At 33.5% G+C, this 20,599-nt stretch overlaps 2 long non-coding RNA genes across 2 annotated transcripts; one reads left to right on the forward strand and one right to left on the reverse strand.

Annotated features, from left to right (window-relative positions):
* Nucleotides 1-13,989: 13,989 nt before the first annotated feature.
* On the reverse strand, nt 13,990-15,417 carry LOC107955548 (uncharacterized). The gene is made up of 2 exons (XR_001700016.2): nt 14,699-15,417; nt 13,990-14,410 (listed from the first exon to the last, which is right to left on the reverse strand). It is a non-coding gene; the product is annotated as an uncharacterized lncRNA (long non-coding RNA).
* A 1,906-nt stretch (nt 15,418-17,323) lies between these two features.
* On the forward strand, nt 17,324-18,622 carry LOC107956893 (uncharacterized). The gene is made up of 2 exons (XR_001700299.2): nt 17,324-18,054; nt 18,371-18,622. It is a non-coding gene; the product is annotated as an uncharacterized lncRNA (long non-coding RNA).
* The last annotated feature ends 1,977 nt before the right edge of the window (nt 18,623-20,599 follow it).

Consider the following 20,599-nt stretch of genomic DNA (forward strand, 5'->3'; position numbering starts at 1 on the left):
ATGAAGCATGTTCGGTTGATAATGAATGTCAAGTGTTTGTTAACTTTTATACACATAACTTACTTATGAGTGAGGCCCTAGGTAGGAACTTATTTATGAAACATTAACCCTTACTAGAATTATTCAATAAGAGAAGAATGAATATAACACTTTTAATCTCACAGTTCTAATTTAATCGAGTTTTAATATTATTAAACAAATTAGGAAAACAATGCACATGGTAGTCTCCCTTGTTCTTGCCAAACCTATCATTTAAATATTAAAAACAAAGTGAAAATTCAAAATTTTAACAAGAATTATGCCACTCATCAACTATTAATTGGTCCAATATACCACCTTGGGTAAAGAGGTGGATGGAATAAAACCACTAGTACCAAATCAAGAAAAGAAATTATAGATACCATGTTGAGGGATGATACTAAACTGCATCTTAACCATTTTTTTAAAATAAAGTAGAATTTATTCTTAAATCATTGATTTGGACTAACATTAATTATATGATATAAAACCATATTTTCTTCTTTTATTGCATAATAAAAAAAATTTAGTCCTTCATCTTTACCCCTTTTGTTACTTTTGTCTTTAACTTTTTTATTATTTTAGCTTTAACCATTAAATCTAGTCAATTTTTTATGACAAAATTAACTAGACTATTAAATTTTTAATAGTGCCGATGTAGCGGCTTAGATGGTACTTCATGTGTATTTCATTGTTAATTAGATAAGTTTTTTTAAAATAATTTTATGAAAAATTTTGAATTTTTAAAATAATTCTAATGGTTCAGTAAAATTTTTCATAAAAAGAAATTTAATTAAAATTAAAAAAATTAATGAACAAAGTAAAATAAATAAATATTAAGAATTAAATTTGTAATAGTCACAAACAAATCCTCACAAATTTCTAATTTAACAACAATAAAAGGAAAAAGAAGAGAAAGAAAGTAAAAGCTCAATTATCAGTTGGGACCCCTAAAAAGATACCTATTTAATTGCTTTCTTCTGTTAATCCACCACTTCCATTAATTAGCTAATTAATCTTAATTATAAAATTCAATCACATGTTTCATAACATAAAAATTGTCATATTAAAAGATTACTCATTGTTGTGGATAATAAATACCTTGATTTTAATTTTTTATATTAATATTTATAATTAAATTGAAATAAAAATATTCTAATATTTAAACAATAAGTAAAAATTTGGTCTGCTCAAATTACAATACAACGTTTAATTTATGAACAAAATTAATATACGGTGAATTAAATTTATTTAAAAACAAAAGAAATAATTGTTTTGATATAAAAAAAAAGTTAACCCAATTTTCTTTTTAGCTTAAATACCTCTCAAATTCAAAAGTTTGAAAAATCTGAAGCAAAATAGTGCTCATGGCATAGAATATCTTAGCTATGGTATATGGATTGCCACCAAATTCAAGAAGGTATTTTATTGGATATGATATCTAAGAGAGAAATAGTTTACACAAACTGATGATTCACATGCAATAACAAATTGATTATTATCATCAATATGACATCAATTTATGATATAATTAAGCTGCTTTGGTAGCTTTAATCATTGTTATGTCTAGCTGTTTAGGGTTGACAATAATAAAGAAATCAATATAAATAATCAGCTGTCACTTTTTATTGTAGTTTATTACTAGGATCTTTTCATCAACTCTTAGAGTAATTGAAAAGGAAATCCAAAAACCAAGAATCAGCCGTTCAATTGCCACTCTCTATTTGCATATATGAAGGAAGAAACTAGAAATGGTATATATAGTTTTAGATGCTGTAGAGATTATCCAACTATCTCTAGAGCCATTAAAGATGGTGTGCAGTTGGGAATTACGTGATAATTACAGCAAGAGAGATAGAGAGGGACTCCTGTCACAGGAGAGATGGCGCCTACTACCATCAATGAGCCATTGTTGTTCCATTATTGAGTTGGTAAGCTTCATCTCTCCTCGACTGAAGTCCTTTTCAATTTCTTCCCAAGATGACTTTACTATGCTTAAATTGCTTTGAAATTTGTTCATTAGAGGTAAGCACTTTCTTTCTATTTTATATTATTCAAATTTCAAATCAATTTAGTTCAATTTTAATTATTTTTAATTAAATTTTAAATTCGAATTTAGTTATTTGAACTCAACTTTTAACTTTCGAGATTTAGTTTATAATGAATTTTAATTAAATTATATATCATATTCAAATTAAAAAATCAGTTAATTTCTCTTAGCACACCTAGAAGATTATATTGTTATATATCATATAAGTGTATATTAGTATTATCAAAATGAATTTAATACTTAGGCTATCATTCTTAAAATGTTACCTTTAATAATTACGTCTGAATGTTGGCATTTGGCTTTCTTTATCCTTACACTTTCATTGTTGAAACTATTTTTTTTTAAACGGGAATCGACTTTGTTTGAAAATGAAAATTAAAAAACGGGAGTCGCCACCGAACTTTATTAGGTATGATCGGATTACTTTTGCTTTAATAAAACGTTTTAGTTTACTAAAACTGTGTTTTTGGTCTACGAAACTCGAGAGAACGGGTTCGGGATTCCGTTACGTGCGAGGAAGGATTAGCACCCTCATTACGCCCAAAATTGGTACCGAATTGATTAGTCAATGTCTTAATGTCGAAAGTTGAAGATCGGGAATGGATTTAAAATACGATCCTTTTTTATTAACGTCGATTTTAAAAATGCTTGAGTTAGACCAAAACGATTGCTAAAGATTTCCTCGTCTCAAGATATTGGAGTGTCACATCCCATAAGTTAGGATGCGATACCATGAACTCTCGAGCGCAAGTTTATCTTTAATTTTAATTGAATTTCATGTGTTTTGAAACTTAAAAGGATATTTGGCCATTTAGGTTTAACGAGAAAATCGAAACCCGGTAAGTTAGGGCACAATTCCTCGAATTTCGTAAAATGCAAAATATTGCCTTATTTAGAAAATTTTCTTTTTGAAATATAGCGAATATGATATTTAACTACATAAATTTATTTTGTTTGGAATAAAATCAAGCGACCCAAGTTGAATAAATACGTTGGCTTAATGTACGATATGATTTAAACTAGATAAAACAAAAATATAACATAGAGCATGGAATAATACAACACGGATACAATATTATAAAAGCAAATGACAATAATATGAAAATACGAATGAACGAATTATAATACAATGGAAAAAATCACACAACACATATTATTTAGAAATCCACAATAATAATCAAAAGAATGAAATAAATAACATAATGCCATTTAAAATAAATAATGAAACAATTTTAAATAAGTAATTCATAAAAAAAAAGAGCTTTAAAATAGATATTATAAAAAAAAACAATTTTAAGGGAATAGTATAATACAATCTAAAATAATTAATGCACAAAATAATTCAAAATAAAATAATGCAACTTAAAATGAATAACATATAACAATTTAAAAGAAAACATAGAAAGTCTAAAATAAATAATATGTGAAAAATAAATTTAAAGTAAATAATATATATAAAAAATATATAAAACAATTTAATGTAAGTAATATATGAAATGTTAAAATAAATATTGAAAAAAGGTTTACAATAAATAATAAAAGAATTTAAAATATTTTATATAACTAATATATAAAAATTTAAAATGGGTTATAATTTGAAATGGTTTAAAATACACAATTTGCAAAAAAAAAAAACTTAAAGTAAATAATAATAGAACGATTTAAAATGGGTGATATAAAAAACTTAGAATAAATAATAGTTACAAACAGTTTTATTAAAAAGAATAAATAAAGAAATAAAGAAATGAACAAAAATGATTAGAGACAAGATTGAAATCGAACTCAAACTTAGGGTACAAATTGAAAATAAAAAATAAAAAATAAAAAAAAAACTAAAGAGAATTAAAATGAGATGCGCTGAAACAAGTGGGGGATTAAACGGAGAAATAGTCCAATTTTAGGACATGCGTTCCTTCCCCAGCTTGGAATACTCGGGACTAAATCGAAACATGCGAGAGGTATTTGGGCAAAATTTAAAAGAAAATAAAATGTAAGTAAAAGGACTAAATTACAGCGTCCTGCGAAGGTAGAGGGACCAAAGGGATAAATATCCCAAAAGGGAAAAATCCGCAGATCCCCTCTGGAGCGGAGCGGGTCGCGCGCGGGTATGCTAAAAATGACGTCGTTTCGGCATTGGTGTCCCAGGTGCAAAACGGCACCGTTTTGCCTTATTATTTAAGTTAAAAAAAATTATTTTTTCATTTGCTTCTTTTTCTTTAAAAAAAATAAGAGAGAACACCCCTCTCTTCTCCCTATTTTCTCGGTTAGGGTTTCAAAAACCCATTTTGCGCCGTCGCCATGCCTGCCGGTCGAGAGAAGAGAGTTTCTCTCCTCCCCTTTTGGGTTTGATTTCGGTAACGGAGAGAGGGTCTCTGGCGACACGACCACGGGGGATTTCGGGTAAGTCTTCCCCTCTTCCTTTTTTATTTTATTCTTTTATTCAAAACCGATTTGAAATAGAAATAAGAAAATAGGAAATCGAAAAGAAAAAAAGAAAGCGAAATCAACCTCTTTTTAACTTCTGTTTTTGTTATTTTATTTCTTGATGGTGTGTAAAAACTTACAAAGGGATCGAATGTGGCTTTTATAGCCGAATACACGCTTGTTTTTGTTTCTATTCTTTGTCTGTTTCTTCATTGTTTTTTCTTTTTTGTTTGCTATCGTTTTTTGTCTTCTTGTTTGTTGTTTTCTTTTGCTTACGTGTTGGTCTCGTTTTGCAGGTGACGTGAACGGCAAGACGCATGCGAGGAGGCGTGCAGCTGCCAAGGCTGAAGGGGGCATGTGGCGGCTGAAGCTTGCAAGGGCTAGGGTTGCTGAAATGTTTTGTGTAGTTGGGCTAGGGTTTCTAGACTTTTAGGCTTGTTGGGCTTGTTGGGTTTGGGTAGTTTAGGCCTAGGTTTAATATGTAAATGGGTATTTATTGGACTGTAAAAATATTTGGAATTTGGTTTATTTATTTGGTTTTTATTTTATAATTTGGCCAGGCCAAAATTGGCCCATTACAGCTGCCCCTCTTTGCTCATTGTCGTGTAATGAGAATGGAGCAAAACTTCAAAAGGGCCAATTTTACCTAGTCTTGTCGAAACTTGATTTCTTTGGTATTTCTCTTTCTCAAATAGTATCATACCATTCCGCTGCAACTTCAGGGGTATAAGGATTAGGGTTTCTCTCCACTCTACTGTAGCTTCAAAGAGACTAGACTTGTAGCTTCAACTTGCTCCACTGCACTTCAGAGAGACAAGATTTGCGGCTTCAATCTGCTCCACTACAACTTCAGGGAGATAAGATTCACCATGATAATTTCGATCCGTCCCACTGCAACTTCAGGGGTATAAGACTTGTGGCTTTAATCTGTCCACTATTGCTTAGGGAGACAAGATTTGCCATGGTCAGCCTACTCCACTACTACTAAGGGAGATAGGATGGTGGCTTAAATCTGTTCCACTACTGCTTAAGGGGACAAGATTTGCCGTCTTGGATCTGCTCCACTACTGCTTAGGAAGATAGGATGGTGGCTTAAATCTGCTCCACTATTGCTTAGGGAGACAAGATTTGCCATCTTCGATCTGCTCTACTACTGCTTAGGGAGATAAGATCTACAATCTTCAGCCTACTCCGCTACTGCTTAGGGAGATAGGATGGTGGCTTAAATTTGCTCCACTACTGCTTAGGGAGACAAAATTTGCCATCTTCGATCTGCTCCACTATTTCTTAGGGAGATAAGATCTACAATCTTCAGCCTACTCCACTACTGCTTAGGGAGATAGGATGGTGCCTTAAATCTACTCCATTACTGCTTGGGGAGACAAGATTTGCCGTCTTTGATCTGCTCCACTACTGCTTAGGGAGATAAGATCTACAATCTTCAGCCTACTCCACTACTACTTAGGGAGATAGGATGGTGGCTTAAATCTACTCCACTACTGCTTAGGGAGACACGATTTGTCTTCTTCGATCTACTCCACTACTGCTTAGGGAGATAAGATCTACAATCTCCAACCTACTCCACTACCGCTGATACGACCCGCCCCCGGGAACGGCTATTGTTTCAGCCTACAAGCGAGGCTCATCGTGTTTGCAAGCTGGACGTAGCTCAATTTTATTTTGTGGAGCTTCAATTAGCTTGTTTCCAGCTCTTTACAACCTCAATGAGCTCGAACTAGCTCAATAAACTCATTTTAGTTTCTTTTAGTTTTTGCATTTTTTTTATTTTGCTGGAATAAATTTTAGTTAATTTAGTTTAAGCTAATTAACTAATTTAACTAGGTGTTAATTGTGCCTTTAAGTCATTTAATGTGTCTTATTATTTTCGGCATTAATAAGTTGAGTTAATTAATTTGTCTTGATCTAGTTAAATTAAAGATGTCTTGATTTTATTTAGTTTGTCTAAATTTATACATGCATTAAATCTGTCCAGCCGAATTTATGTGTCATGTTTATGAATATTCAAGTTGTCACAATGATAATTAGGATGTTCACATTATGTTTTTAATTAAGTTCATTTGTGTTATGTAGGTGCACCCGAATTTGAAGATGCATTGGGCAGATTCATGCATGTAGATTCAATGAATGTGAAGGTGCATGTGCAGCTGGTTTAATGCATTAAAGTTGATTAATTTTAGTGTTTTTCAAGGCAACTATTCGGCCAAAAGTGTCCAAGTTGTTCATCCCTCCAAGCTTGGCCGATTCTCTTCTCAAGGGAGCATAAAGGCTATTCACACCATGGCTGTTCGGTTCAGCCATGTTCACACCATGGGGACTCTTCAAAACCTTCCATTCACACCCCAAAAAGGCTGCTCAAGTCCTCTTTTAATGCTGGTCGTTTTTCATCAAGAGTTGCCTAATGAATGAGTCAATTAAACTCATTAGGTGAACTTGGCTGCTACATGAATCTCCGAAATTCATTTGATCAATTTGGAAGCTTTAATTTTTGGTCACCATTCAGCCGAATCTACATTGGCCAATATACATGGATTTAAGCTGAATTTATTTCAATGTTTGCTTAGATATTAAGTCTTGAACTTGTCTATTCGGCTACTAGTCACTCAAGCTATAAATAGTTGCTGAATTTCTTGTAAAAGGACTTTTTGCCAAATTTCTGAATGAAATATAATTTTAGTGAGAAATTCACTCTCTTTATTCTCCAAAGCTCAAATTGACTTATCTTCAACGAGTGGCGTCAATCTGACTTTGTTCGAACTTATCACCCATTGGTGTGGCGTTCTTCATACCGTAGGTTCCTATTTTGCTAAATAGAGGGTCTCGGTTTTTATCCTATTTCCATTTCTTTCTTTGAAACCTTAAGCCCGGGTCCTTATTTGATAATAAGGGTTCGATCTTGTTTCATCGAATTACCCAGCAAACAACAACCCATCAAACTCCTTTGTTCCTAAAGCCATCCAACTTCAAACACCAAGACTTGAATTTGATTCAATTCCGACACTACCTAATTTCGATCGGGAAAGATTACGACTCGTCTTTACATCCGAAACGAGCTCGTATCAACCGCTTAGGGAGATAGGATGGTGGCTTAAATCTACTCCACTACTGCTTAGGGAGACAAGATTCGCCATTTTCGATCTGCTCTACTGCAACTTCAGGGGGACAAGATCTACAATCTTCAGCCTACTCCACTACTGCTTTAGGGAGATAGGATGGTGGCTTAAATCTGCTCCACTACTGCTTAGGGAGACAAAATTTGTCGTCTTCGATCTGCTCCACTACTGCTTAGGAAGATAAGATCTACAATCTTCAGCCTACTCCACTACTGTTTAGGGAGATAGGATGGTGGCTTAAATCTGCTCCACTGCTGCTTAGGAAGACAAGATTCGCCGTCTTTGATCTGCTCCACTGTAACTTCAGGGAGACAAGATCTACAATCTTCAGCCTACTCCACTACTGCTTTAGGGAGATAGGATGGTGGCTTAAATCTGCTCCACTACTGCTTAGGGAGACAAGATTTGTCGTCTTCGATCTGCTCCACTACTGCTTAGGAAGATAAGATCTGTGAATTTACCGATGTTACTACACCGTCCTCTAGGGACATGGTCTATAGAATTGGATTTATGTACCTATACTTATGCCAAATGATTAGGATGTTATGATCAAAATGAATCAAATGCTCCTAACTAGATGGGTTATGAATGATCTATGAATGCAGAAATGAGAATGATCCTTTTTTAAATGCTTAAGGTATCATCGCTCGTTGTTCATCAGGGCATTATCACTGACATATTACGCTGCCATCTTGTTCGGTTAGTATTCTTGACAGAAAAGTCAAAGAAACAATCACATTCTACTCAGCAAGCTTGCCTCGCTGTAATTTCAAAGTCCCTTCCACTATACCTTCTCAGACATAAAGTTTGTACCTCCCACTGCAACTTCAGGGGAATAAGGTTCACTATCTATCCTGCTGCAACTTAGAGGTATAGGATTTGTATCATCTTCAATCAATTTGATCTGTTACATCATTCCCTGGGTGTAATGACCAGATGTATACGCCTGATAGTTGCATGAACACAGAGTATCGTTTTTCTTTTCCCGAGAATGATCCCCTTTTATACTTGGGTTGGTATTGCTCGTTATTTTTTGAGGTCGCGTCACCGAAACAATACCTTAATTTTTTTGTGCAATGATATCTTTAACAAAGAATCTTGAGAGATAGCCACAATTTTAGACTCCTCTCTCTCAAATATTTCCAACCCTTAGGCTTGGTGAGTTCTAAATAATGGTCATGTTTCAAGTTCCTATACTATTTAGAAGCTTCCAGAGTAATATGCAGAACTTCTTTTGTGAAAGTATTATTGGTCTATCAATCGTTATTTCAATGCAAAATGCTTGAAAAAAATCATAACAATAGACCAGAAGAAAATTAATCAGGAGCATAGCTCGAAGCAAGTAAGTTAATCTAGGATAGCAAATGCAATTAAGAAGGAAATTTATTGGGACGTATCTTGAAAAGAATAAGGTAATCAAAGATAAAAAATTCAAAATGGGTAAAATGGGAAACTAGGTGCCCCAGATATCGTAGCTTGAGCTTCTCTATACCAACTTCTTGAGGAACATTTTGAGCTCAATCTGTGTTTAGGGGATCCGAAGTACTTTGTCGATGCCCCAAAATGTAACATACTTCTTCATTGTTAATTCATGCATAGCAAGACTACTGTATGCCCTACTTTGATCCAAATTTGAGCCGCCTTTCCAGGTTTTCAACTCAAATCCCCTTTGGTCTCAAAGTGCCCTTTGCGGGTTTTCGCCTCGGCCTCTCCTTTTTCTCTTTTTTTTGTGAAGTATTTTTTTGATTGAATCCAAAGTCACAAGATTAGGAAGGTTCTTGCCATCACTTTGGTCAGTATCAACGCTCTTCTAGAGGAGGCCTTCTTTACCATATAAGGTCCTTTCCAGTTTGGCGTACACTTTCTTTTAAAGTCCTTTTTGTATAGGAAAGACCTTTTTCAATACTAGTTTTCCCTTTTGAGATGAACCTTTTTGTTATTTACTCATGGTAGATAGCTTTCAACCTTATTTATTTGATCAAATTCAACTGATCACATCAAAATTGGATCCATTTAGCTTCATATAACTTTGGCTCTGACAAGACTCAAAGAAAAGGAATCTCGACTTTAATGGGCAAAATCGCTTCCATTCCATAAACTAATGAGAAATGTATTGCCCCGATGAAGATCTTGACCGACATTTAATAAGTATAAAAGGTAAATGGTAACTTCTTTAGCCAATCTTTACAAGTTTCGATTATCTTCCTTAATTTTTTTCTGCCTTTGCTGCACTGTGATATGGTGTCTGATATTTGAATAGACTGCAAACTTTTGACATTGTGAGGTTGTGCATTGTTAGACATGATCCTTTTTGGCATTCTTTGCCGGCACTTGATCTCTTTCCCTCCTTTTTTATTTTTGTTTTTTTTTTGAATTTGATAACTGTCGACCTTGTAACATTGGCATATGAAGCTACCTTCACCCTCTTAGTGAATTAATCGACGACCACAAGGATGAATCGATGTTGGCCAGAAGCTTTTGATGAGATCAGCTCTATAACATCCATGCTTCACATGGAAAAATCTATGAAGAAATGGAGGAGGCACAAAAGTCTTGTCTTCCTCAATCTGGCATTTATGGCATAACTGATGCAATCCCCTTCCATGGTGGACCAGCAGTACCTGAACCTCATGATTAGTCTGGCCATCGAAAAACCATTATCATGTGCTTTTCGAACACCCGATAGCATCCTCACATCTTAGTAGCTTAGGAATATCTTGATGCGATCATGCGAAAACATCTTTGAATTGGGAATAACTCAATGATGTCTCACGTTGTCTTTGTGGTAAGCTAGGCTTTGATCTTCACTTCTTTCCTAGGCTTGTAATGCCACTGACCCTTTTCATAGTAGGATCTGTTTGTCATCTTGTTCTACCATCCTTGACAAATCAGGAGATAGACTACAATCTCTATCATCTTCAAGGTCTTAAGATCCCTCTAGACACATATCTTTCTTGAAAGGAGACTCGGAGTTAGTGATAGCGTCACTCACGTCATTGATATCTGGGGACCTATTGCAGGTACGAAGGCAGATTCCAAAGAATAAATGATTCTAAGGATGATTATTTGTATGGTATAATCAGAATGAAGAATAAAAGAATATTTGAGATAAAATTCAAAGAACGAAAGAATCTAAGAATAATTATCTAAATGAAATGAAAAAAATAAAGAATATTTGCTCAAAATGATAGCAAAGATGTGTTTTATTAAAATGAAGATTTTGGACATAAGCCTATTTCACAAAAGGCCTCTTATTGCTTCTAGGCTTAGAGCAATAGGCGTGTTCTGAACTTACTTTAAATTAGCTCTAAAAATACAAAGATCTCTTCTACAGTTCCATTACTCAAAACACCCTAAGTGTGTAAGGGTAAAAGCTTGGAAAAGTCTATTCCCCGATTCCTTCTTCGAATATGTCGTTAATGTTCAGATTCCCCAATATTAGGTCTTCCACTAGAGTCCTGAGCTCGACGCATCCTTAGATCTCATGCCCCTATCCATCATGGAACTCATAATGTTTACCCCTTTAACAGAAAGGTTGGGTAATAGATTTTCTGCACCAGAGGGATCATCGAATTTTACGATACCCAAATTGATGAGTCTTTCGATCATTTTTTTAAAAGCGACATAGTTCTCGATCGAATGCACTGTGATCCCCCCATGGTATTCGCATTGGCTGCTTGTATCGTACCATTTAGGGTATGGAGGCTGTATTGGTTCTACGTAGAAAGGGGATACAACATGAACGTCAAACAAAATTTGGTACAACTCCCCATATGTGATTGGGATGGGTGCGAACTGAGGTTTTTCTGAGTTCAGTCTTGGATTGGGTTCTTGGCTTGGGGAAACCTGATGGCTGGCAGTTATTGTCATTGGCTGGCTTACTGTAATCAGCTCCAAATGGCCCTTGTTATACCTACTCCTATTATTCACTTCTTTTTTCTTCTTCTTCGGGGCTTTTAAAGTTCACTCTCCCCTTTCATTTGTTTCTGCCAGAACAACAGGTTTGGCTCGATCATCCTCTAGGTTAAAACCTGAACCCATCGTGAAGTTTAACAGTGTTGAGGTACCAATCTGATATTAGGGTCTGATAATAAGGGGTACCCCTTGTGGATACGCGTCTGGTCGAGTCAGGACGCTTATTGGAGTAAAACCTGGGGAATAGATGAGGTCTTCATTATCATCCCCACAGTTGACCACTGGGCTACTTATTTTTTCAATTTTTCCTGCCAGTAACTGGGTTAACTGGCCTATCATATTTCTTTGGAATTCTAGCATTTTTTCTCTCTAACCTTTGGTCCATGTCTTTTGTCGATTTTGAAATAATTTTACCTAATTAGGGTGGGTCCTTTTTGGAAAATTTAATGCATATGATAAAATGCAATGCAAATACAAAGATGCATGCAAAAAGAAAGAGAGGCGTTAATTCTGAATTCAATTCCATTAGAACAACTTTTTTAGAAAACAAATTTCTTTACGTAAAACGGATTACATATGCGGCTTTGTCATCATATTTCAAGTGAAGACACTGATCTTTTTCTTTAAATCCGAGTGTTATGGTCAAATCTTGCAAATTTTCCAAAAGATGCCTTTATTATCTCCTTTTTGCTTGATCTAGGCCATGACTCATTGTTCACTTATCCCGCGATACACGTTAGCTCCTTTAAGAAAGTAAAGACGTGACGGCTCTTGATCAATCTTCGTCGGCTTGAATCCTTGGGCAATGAAGCAAAGTTTTGTATCACTCCGCAGACTATCAGCCTTCTTTCGTTGTGTCTGATTGAGCCATATTCAGACGGCCGTATCATATTCCATTTTATCAAGGAATCCATTCTCCATGACAAGCTTTTCTATTTAGCAATCGAATGTGAATCAACACCTCCTTTCTATGATGAAAATGCAATGCAATTAAAATAAAAAAAAACATGTTAGCACAAGAGAAATAAACAAAATAGAGTACATATCCGGGTGACCACTAGGGGTTCGGAGTGGTTCTATCTAAGGCTGGTTCTTAAGGCTCATTATATGTGGTTTGGTTCTAAAGAAAAGGGTACCTGAACTAACTGATTCCTCGATCTTCACCCATTATAGGCTCATATGGATCGAGTTCAGTTCAGGGGAATACATTTCCCTATGGCCATGCGGAGATGAAAATCTCAAGAAGACATAGGTACGGATGTATCCCAAAAGCGATCCACTATCCCATGTGGAAGTGAAAACTTCACGAAGGACTAGTTTCTCACTCCCATTTAAAAGGGTAAGATCAACCGATCATGCAATGAAATGTGCAAAAAGATACCAAAATTTAAATCAACACAGTAATTATAAACCATAATGATGAAGATCGTAATAAAGACGAATGAAATGCAACGAAAGGATCGTACATTTAAACCAAATTTTCAATTTTCGACAAAAGGACAAAATTAACCAACTTATGGCTCGACTCTCAAAGTCCCCAGTGGAGTCGCCAAGCTGTTGAAACCATTTTTTTTAAACGGGAATCGACTTTGTTTGAAAATGAAAATTAAAACGGGAGTCGCCATTGATCTTTATTAGGTGTGATCAGATCACCTTTGTTTTAATAAAACGTTCTAGTTTACTAAAACGGTGTTTTTGGTCTACAAAACTCGAGAGAACGAGTTCGGGAGTTAGTTACGTGCGAGGAAGGATTAGCACCCTCGTCACGCCCAAAATTGGTACTGAATTGATTAGTCAATGTCTTAATGTCGAAAGTTGAAGATCGGGAATGGATTTAAAATATGATCCTTTTTTTATTAACGTCGATTTTAAAAATGCTTGAATTAGACCAAAACGATTGCTAAAGATTTCCTCGTCTCGAGATATCGGAGTATCACATCCCGTAAGTTAGGATGCGATACCATGAACTCCCGAGCGCAAGTTTATCTTTAATTTTAATTGAATTTCATGTGTTTTGAAACTTAAAAGGATATTTGGCCATTTAGGTTTAACGAGAAAACTGAAACCCCGTAAGTTAGGGCACAATTCCTTGAATTTCCTAAAACGCAAAATATTACTTTATTTAGAAAATTTTCTTTTTGAAATATTGCGAGTATGATATTTAACAACATAATTTATTTTGTTTGAAATAAAATCAAGCGACCCAAGTTGAATAAATACGTTGGGTTAATGTACGATATGATTTAAACTAGATAAAACAAAAATATAACATAGAGCATGGAATAATACAACACGAATACAATATTATACAAGCAAATGACAATAATATGAAAATACGAATGAACGAATTATAATACAACAGCAAAAATCACACAACACATATTATTTAGAAATCTACAATAATAATCAAAAGAATGAAATAAATAACATAATGCCATTTAAAATAAATAATGAAACAATTTTAAATAAGTAATTCATAAAAAAAATAAGCTTTAAAATAGATATTGTAATAGGCCCATTTCGCCCAGGCCCATACAAAAAGCAAAAACAAAAAAATAAACTAAATAAAAAAGACCCAAAATCAAAGTCCAAATACAGTCTTTATACAAATTATAGTCTAAATTATATTCCATTTTACAAATAAACCCATTACAAGCCCAAACCTAAATTAAACCTAACCCAATTAACCCAAATAACCCAAAATACCCCAGGCCCAAAACACCTATGGAATTTTCGGTGGAAGCCCTAGGTCACCTGCGCTGCAGCAACTTCCAGTAGCCTCCAGCACTACTGTTGTCTCCGGGTCAGCCCCACATGCATCTTCACGCCTCATCCCATGTGTGTCACCACCTCTAGTTGGCTCCGTTTGTACCTGCAACAAACGAAAATCATAAAAGCAAATGACAGCAAAGATAACCGAATAACAGCAATAGAATAGAGGAGAAAAAGGGAAAATTTGTAAATATTATATTTCATTTTTGGCTATAAAAAGCCATTGTAAACACTGATTTTAGGGGATACAGATATTGAAAAAGCAATCAAAATTGAAAAGGTGATTTTGGATTCAAATATTTTTAATTTTTCTTTTTTCTTTCGACTCCATTAGTCTTTCAGTAAAGTTTATATGCATTTGAAAATAAAGAGAAAACAAGAGATTTACCTTGCAAATGTGCTAAGAGATTCCGTATTCTTCGTTGAAATCGGAGCGTAGAAGGAATCTCGTGGTCGAGATTGTTGTCCCTTGAAGCCCGAATCTGTTCGTCACTATTGATAGAGGCAGACAGTGCTTAAGAGAGGGGTGTTAAGATCGGTGGAGGCAAAATGAAGAGAGGCTAGGGTTTTGGTTTCTTATTCGGCCAAAGGAAGATGGATATGGGGAAAGATATGCTTCATTTTCTGAAGAAAGGGGCAGAGTACCATTCAAACGTTTTTAGGGTTTAATTACAAAATAAAACAGCGCTGTTTGATCTCTGAAGCCTGGGTACCGAAACGGTACCCTTTCATGCTGACCCGCATGCAAACTGACCCGACCCGGGGAGGATCAGCGCGTTTATTTGTTTTGGGGAAATTTCACATTTGATCCCTCTTCTTTTGCGTCGGCTTTTAATTAAGACTTGTTTATATTTACCTTGCTTTTTAAGTTTTTCCATGGAATTTGCTTGTCATTTCAACTTAGTCCGCGCCTTATTGCTGTGTTTTGGGACTTGGGACATTTTCATTTTTAGTCCCTATTTGTTTGTGCACATTTAATTCAAGTCCTTGTTTCTGTTTAAATAATTTGATTTGTTTAAGGTTAGCCTCTGGATTTTATTTTTTGTTTCAATTGAGTTCTTTTTACTTTTTGTAATTCTTTTACTCTTTCTAATCCATTTATTACTCATTTTTTTAATATGCTATTCCATTGATTTCTGAATTAACTTAGTTCATTATTTTCATGTTTCCATGTATATATTTTTAAAAAAAATTATTTTACTTTGTAATTTTCTTTTATATAATTCTATGTTTTAAAGATTTTTAGGATATTTATTTTATACATTGTTATTATATATACATATACACATAATTTACACTAAAATTTAAATTCCCATTCGCATATGTTTTATATAAATATTTTCTTTTAAATCCATTTATGTATATATATATACTTTCTTCTAAATTTATTTATGTAAATAAATTTCTTTCTAAACTCATTTTTTAGTTGTATATTTATTTATTTTGAATACCTTCATATATTAGTATCTTTGTATATACACTATTTACATTAATTTTTCATTCTTATACATATCATTAGTTAAATCAATTTGTTTTATTTGAGATTATGTTATGCATTATTTATTTTAAATTTCTTCTTACATAATATATATTTTAATAATCATTTATATATATTAATTTTTTATATACATGTAAATTATTTCAAATTTTGGCATGCAATATTCATTTGTAAATTTTTTTCATATAATTTTTAATTTGTTTTGAATTAGCTTCAAGTTTCCATATTGTTTTGCATATCATGTGTTTTTATATATTACTCCGTGTATATTATTGTTGCATATTATTTATTCGTTTTTTTTGTATTATCATATCAATTGTTCTCCATCCATGCTTGAAAATTGGGTTACATTTTTCTTAGATTAGTTGTATGTAATTGTTTGTTTTGTTAAGTTGGCTAAATAAGGTTATATTATCTTCATGCATCAAGTATTGTACGTTATTCATGCATATTATCCCATGATTATTATTTTTCTTTTGGTTTACAAATGTTGCTTTATAATTTCCAACTCGTTAAAATCAATTATTCCATTTTATTTCAAATAAGATTAAGGCGTTTTGAGCTAGTTTATAATCATTTATTTTAAAATTTTTTAAAACAAGGCAATGTTCAATATTTAGAAATTCGAGAAATCGTGCCCTACCGTGCTGGGTTTCAATTTTTCGTTGGACTAAATATCTGGACATCCTTTTGTAATTTTTAACCTAAGAGCGTTTGGAAGTTAAAAATCAAACATGTTTTCAAAGGTATAAAGAACCGTGTCCAATCGTGCTGGATGTGATGTTATACACCTTTGAAACGAGAGAATTTTGACGACCAGCTTAAACCACTCAAATGTTTTAACAGGAACCATATTTCAATTTTTTTTAAAAAAACCTAGACATAAGGACAGCACTTAATCAATCTGGTACCAGTTTTTGAGCGTAGTGAGGGTGCTAACCCTTCCTCATATGTAACCGGCTCCGAACCCATTTTTAAATTTACGTAGACCAACATTGATTTAAACGGAACAAAATGTTTTAGTAGGTGATCCAATCACACCTAAACAAAAGATTGGTGGCGACTCCTCATTTTGTTTTAAAAGTTGATCCCTGTTTTTTCCTTCAAAATAAAAAATAGTTTCGACAGATATTATAAAAAAGACAATTTTAAGGGAATAGTAAATACAATCTAAAATAATTAATGCACAAAATAATTCAAAATAAAATAATGCAACTTAAAATGAATAACATATAACAATTTAAAAGAAAACATAGAAAGTCTAAAATAAATAATATGTGAAAAATAAATTTAAAGTAAATAATATATATAAAAAATATATAAAACAATTTAATGTAAGTAATATATGAAATGTTAAAATAAATATTGATAAAAGGTTTACAATAAATAATAAAAGAATTTAAAATATTTTATATAACTAATATATAAAAATTTAAAATGGGTTATAATCTGAAATGGTTTAAAATACACAATTTGCACAAAAAAAAACTTAAAGTAAATAATAATAGAACGATTTAAAATGAGTGATATAAAAAACTTAGAATAAATAATAGTTACAAACAGTTTTATTAAAAAGAGTAAATAAAGAAAAAAAGAAATGAACAAAAAAGATTAAAGACTAGATTGAAATCGAACTCAAACTTAGGGTACAAATTGAAAATAAAAAAATAAAAAAAAACTAAAGAGGATCAATATGAGATGCGCTGAAACAAGTGGGGAACTAAATGAACAAATAGTCCAATTTTAGGACACGCGTTCCTTCCCCAGCTTGGAATACTCGGGACTAAATCGAAACATGCGAGAGGTATTTGGGCAAAATATAAAAGAAAATAAAAGGTAAGTAAAAGGACTAAATTACAGCGTACTGTGAAGGTAGAGGGACCAAAGGGATAAATATCCCCAAAGGGAAAAACGCGCGGATCCCCCCGGAGTGGGTCGGGTCGCGCGCGGGTATGCTAAAAACGACGTTGTTTCGGCGTTGATGTCCCAGGTGCAAAACGGCACCGTTTTGCCTTATTATTTAAGTAAAAAAAAATTCAGTTTTTCATTTGCTTCTTTTTCTTTTTAAAAAAGAAGAGAGAACACCCCTTCTGTCTCCCCATGTTCTCTGTTAGGGTTTCAAGAACCCATTTTGCGCTGTCGCCATGCCTGCCGATCGAGAGAAGAGAGTTTCTCCCCTCCCCTTTTGGGTTTGATTTCGGCGACAGAGAAAGGGTCTCCGGCGACACGACCATGGGAGATTTCGGGTAAGTTTCCCCTCTTCCTTTTTTATTTTATTCTTTTATTCAAAATCGATTTGAAATAGAAATAAGAAAATAGGAAATTGAAAAGAAAAAAAGAAAGCGAAATCAACCTCTTTTTAACTTCTGTTTTTGCTCTTTTATTTCTTGCGTGTGTAAAAAGTTACAAAGGGATCGAATGTGGCTTTTATAGCCGAATACACGCTCGTTTTTGTTTCTATTCTTTGTCTATTTCTTTATATTTTTTCTTTGTTGTTTGCTATCGTTTTTTGTCTTTTTGTTCATTGTTTTCTTTTGCTTGCGTGTTGGTCTCTTTTTGCAGGTGATGTGAACAGCCAGACGCATGCGAGGAGGCGTGCGACTGCCAAGGGTGAAAGGGGCATGCGGCGGCTGAAGCTTGAAGGGGCTAGGGTTGCTGAAATGTTTTGTGTAGTTGGGCTAGGGTTTCTAGACTTTTAGGCTTGTTGGGCTTGTTGGGTTTAGATAGTTTAGGCCTAGGTTTAATATGTAAATGGGCATTTATTGGACTGTAAAAATATTTGGAATTTGGTTTATTTATTTGGTTTTTATTTTATAATTTTGCCAGGCCAAAATTGGCCCATTACACTCATATTTCATCTCTTTAAGAGTTGGCATTCAACAAAGCCAAGTTCGAGCTACAATTAAGATGGATGAGAAAATGCAAGATAATTATAGTTTACGGATTCAAAAGTTGATGTACAATACAAGTATGTACGTTGTTAGTGCTTCATCAAATTGGGCTTCACCACCCTCATTTCATCCAACCACAATCTCGTTAGCTACAACTTTATTTACAGACAACACTTTGCTAGCAAGTGGAGCGCCTCTTATCTACCTTATCAAGTACATGTAGTGGATCTTTTTATACATAAATTAAGAGATCTTGCTTGATTCATATCAAACTCATTGCTGTTCATCTAGAAGACTATTATATTCCTTAAGTAGTCAACCAAGATAAGACTAGCATCAGGCACGTGTCAAAGCTTAATACCAAGGATGATCGGTCTCACCTATAAATATACATCCTTTACTTCAAGAGGGTTTTCAAGCTTGGAACCCCAAGTTTCATACCTCGCTCTTCTTCTAGCGACTCCCTACGCTTCGTCACTGTAACGGCCCCAAATTCTCGGGTCAATGTTTTAGTGTTGACCTGGGTTGGTGATGGATAAATTTATTTTAGAATTGAGTTTTGTTGGAATTAATTTGGGTGTATTTTGGACCTTTTTATAAGAAATTAAGGATGTTGGGAAGCTTGTGTGAAGTAAGGGGAAGATGGATGGCTAATATGGTAATTTTACCATTTTTGAATAAAAATCTTCTCTCGATCAATGAGAAAAGATGGGTTGGTAGATTGAGGTATGGGATAAAGTAGATTTGTCCCTATTTTTTCCTATATTATAATCACCCTATTTTTTTTCTGTTTACATTTCTTCATTTTTTTCTTTCTTTTCTCCATCTATTTTTCCTTAGCAAGTCATATACAGGGAGAGAGATTTGAGTGAGTTCTCACCATTTTTTTGCATCTTCCAATTCTCAAAGAAAGTAAGGGTCTTGATTTATTTATTTTTTTAAAAGTTCCATGGAAGAAAAAAATATATCTATGTTCATCAAGGATGAAGGTGGAGGTTTTTGGTGTTTGGAAGGGTTTGAGTTTGAGGAAGTCTCTACCCATCTTCTCATATTTTATTTATTTATTTATTTAAAGTATGTATTTTTACATCCTGTAAACTTTTTTTTATTTTTTTTATTTTGTAGGAAATCTTGTGTGTTACATGGTTATTAGTTAAAGAGGGTGGTGAATCTTCTAAAGCTAAGGGTAAAGGCAAAGTGGTGGAGAGCTAGGAAAAAAAATTTGTTGGTATTCTTCCATTAAGGTGGTACCCTCTAACTCTCCTATACTTCTTGATAAGTCATAAATATGATGGTTGTATGATAATGCATGCATATTATATGCCTTTGGGTAGAAATCTTGTTTGGATGATTTAAAATGAAACTAAAAACTTAGTTGTGAAATCTACTAGAAATAGATTATTACATGAACAGTAAGTTTGAAAATTCACCATAAATTTTTTAAAAATAATTAAGTGATCTATATATCGTTGTAATCGTGAGTCAGTCTAGTTTCGTTTAGAACAAACGGAGATCGATTTCAATTTTTATTTTAAAATATATGAATTTTTGAGTGTTGAAAGGTCATAAAAATCTGGCAGCAGAATTCTTATAAAACAGATTTAGCAGTGACTTTGAAAAATCACCAAAAATTTCACAAGATAAAATAGGAAGTGAGCCTTATATCTTTATAACTGTACAGAAGTCTAGTTTAATTTAAAACAAAAAGTGCTAGATTTAGAGTATATATTAATAGTTACTAATTTTTGAATGAGAAAATGTCAGAATGTCAAGGTAGTAGACTGTCACATCTCATTAGTTAATATTTTAGCTGAAATGATAAGCAAGTTGAAACGAGTATGAGACTTGAATGTCATGGATGTATTTTTTTAATGATTATATGTTTGATGCTTTGTTTGCG

The sequence above is a fragment of the Gossypium hirsutum genome, chromosome A07 (assembly GCF_007990345.1).
Source record: "Gossypium hirsutum isolate 1008001.06 chromosome A07, Gossypium_hirsutum_v2.1, whole genome shotgun sequence".
Taxonomy (NCBI): Eukaryota; Viridiplantae; Streptophyta; class Magnoliopsida; order Malvales; family Malvaceae; genus Gossypium; species Gossypium hirsutum.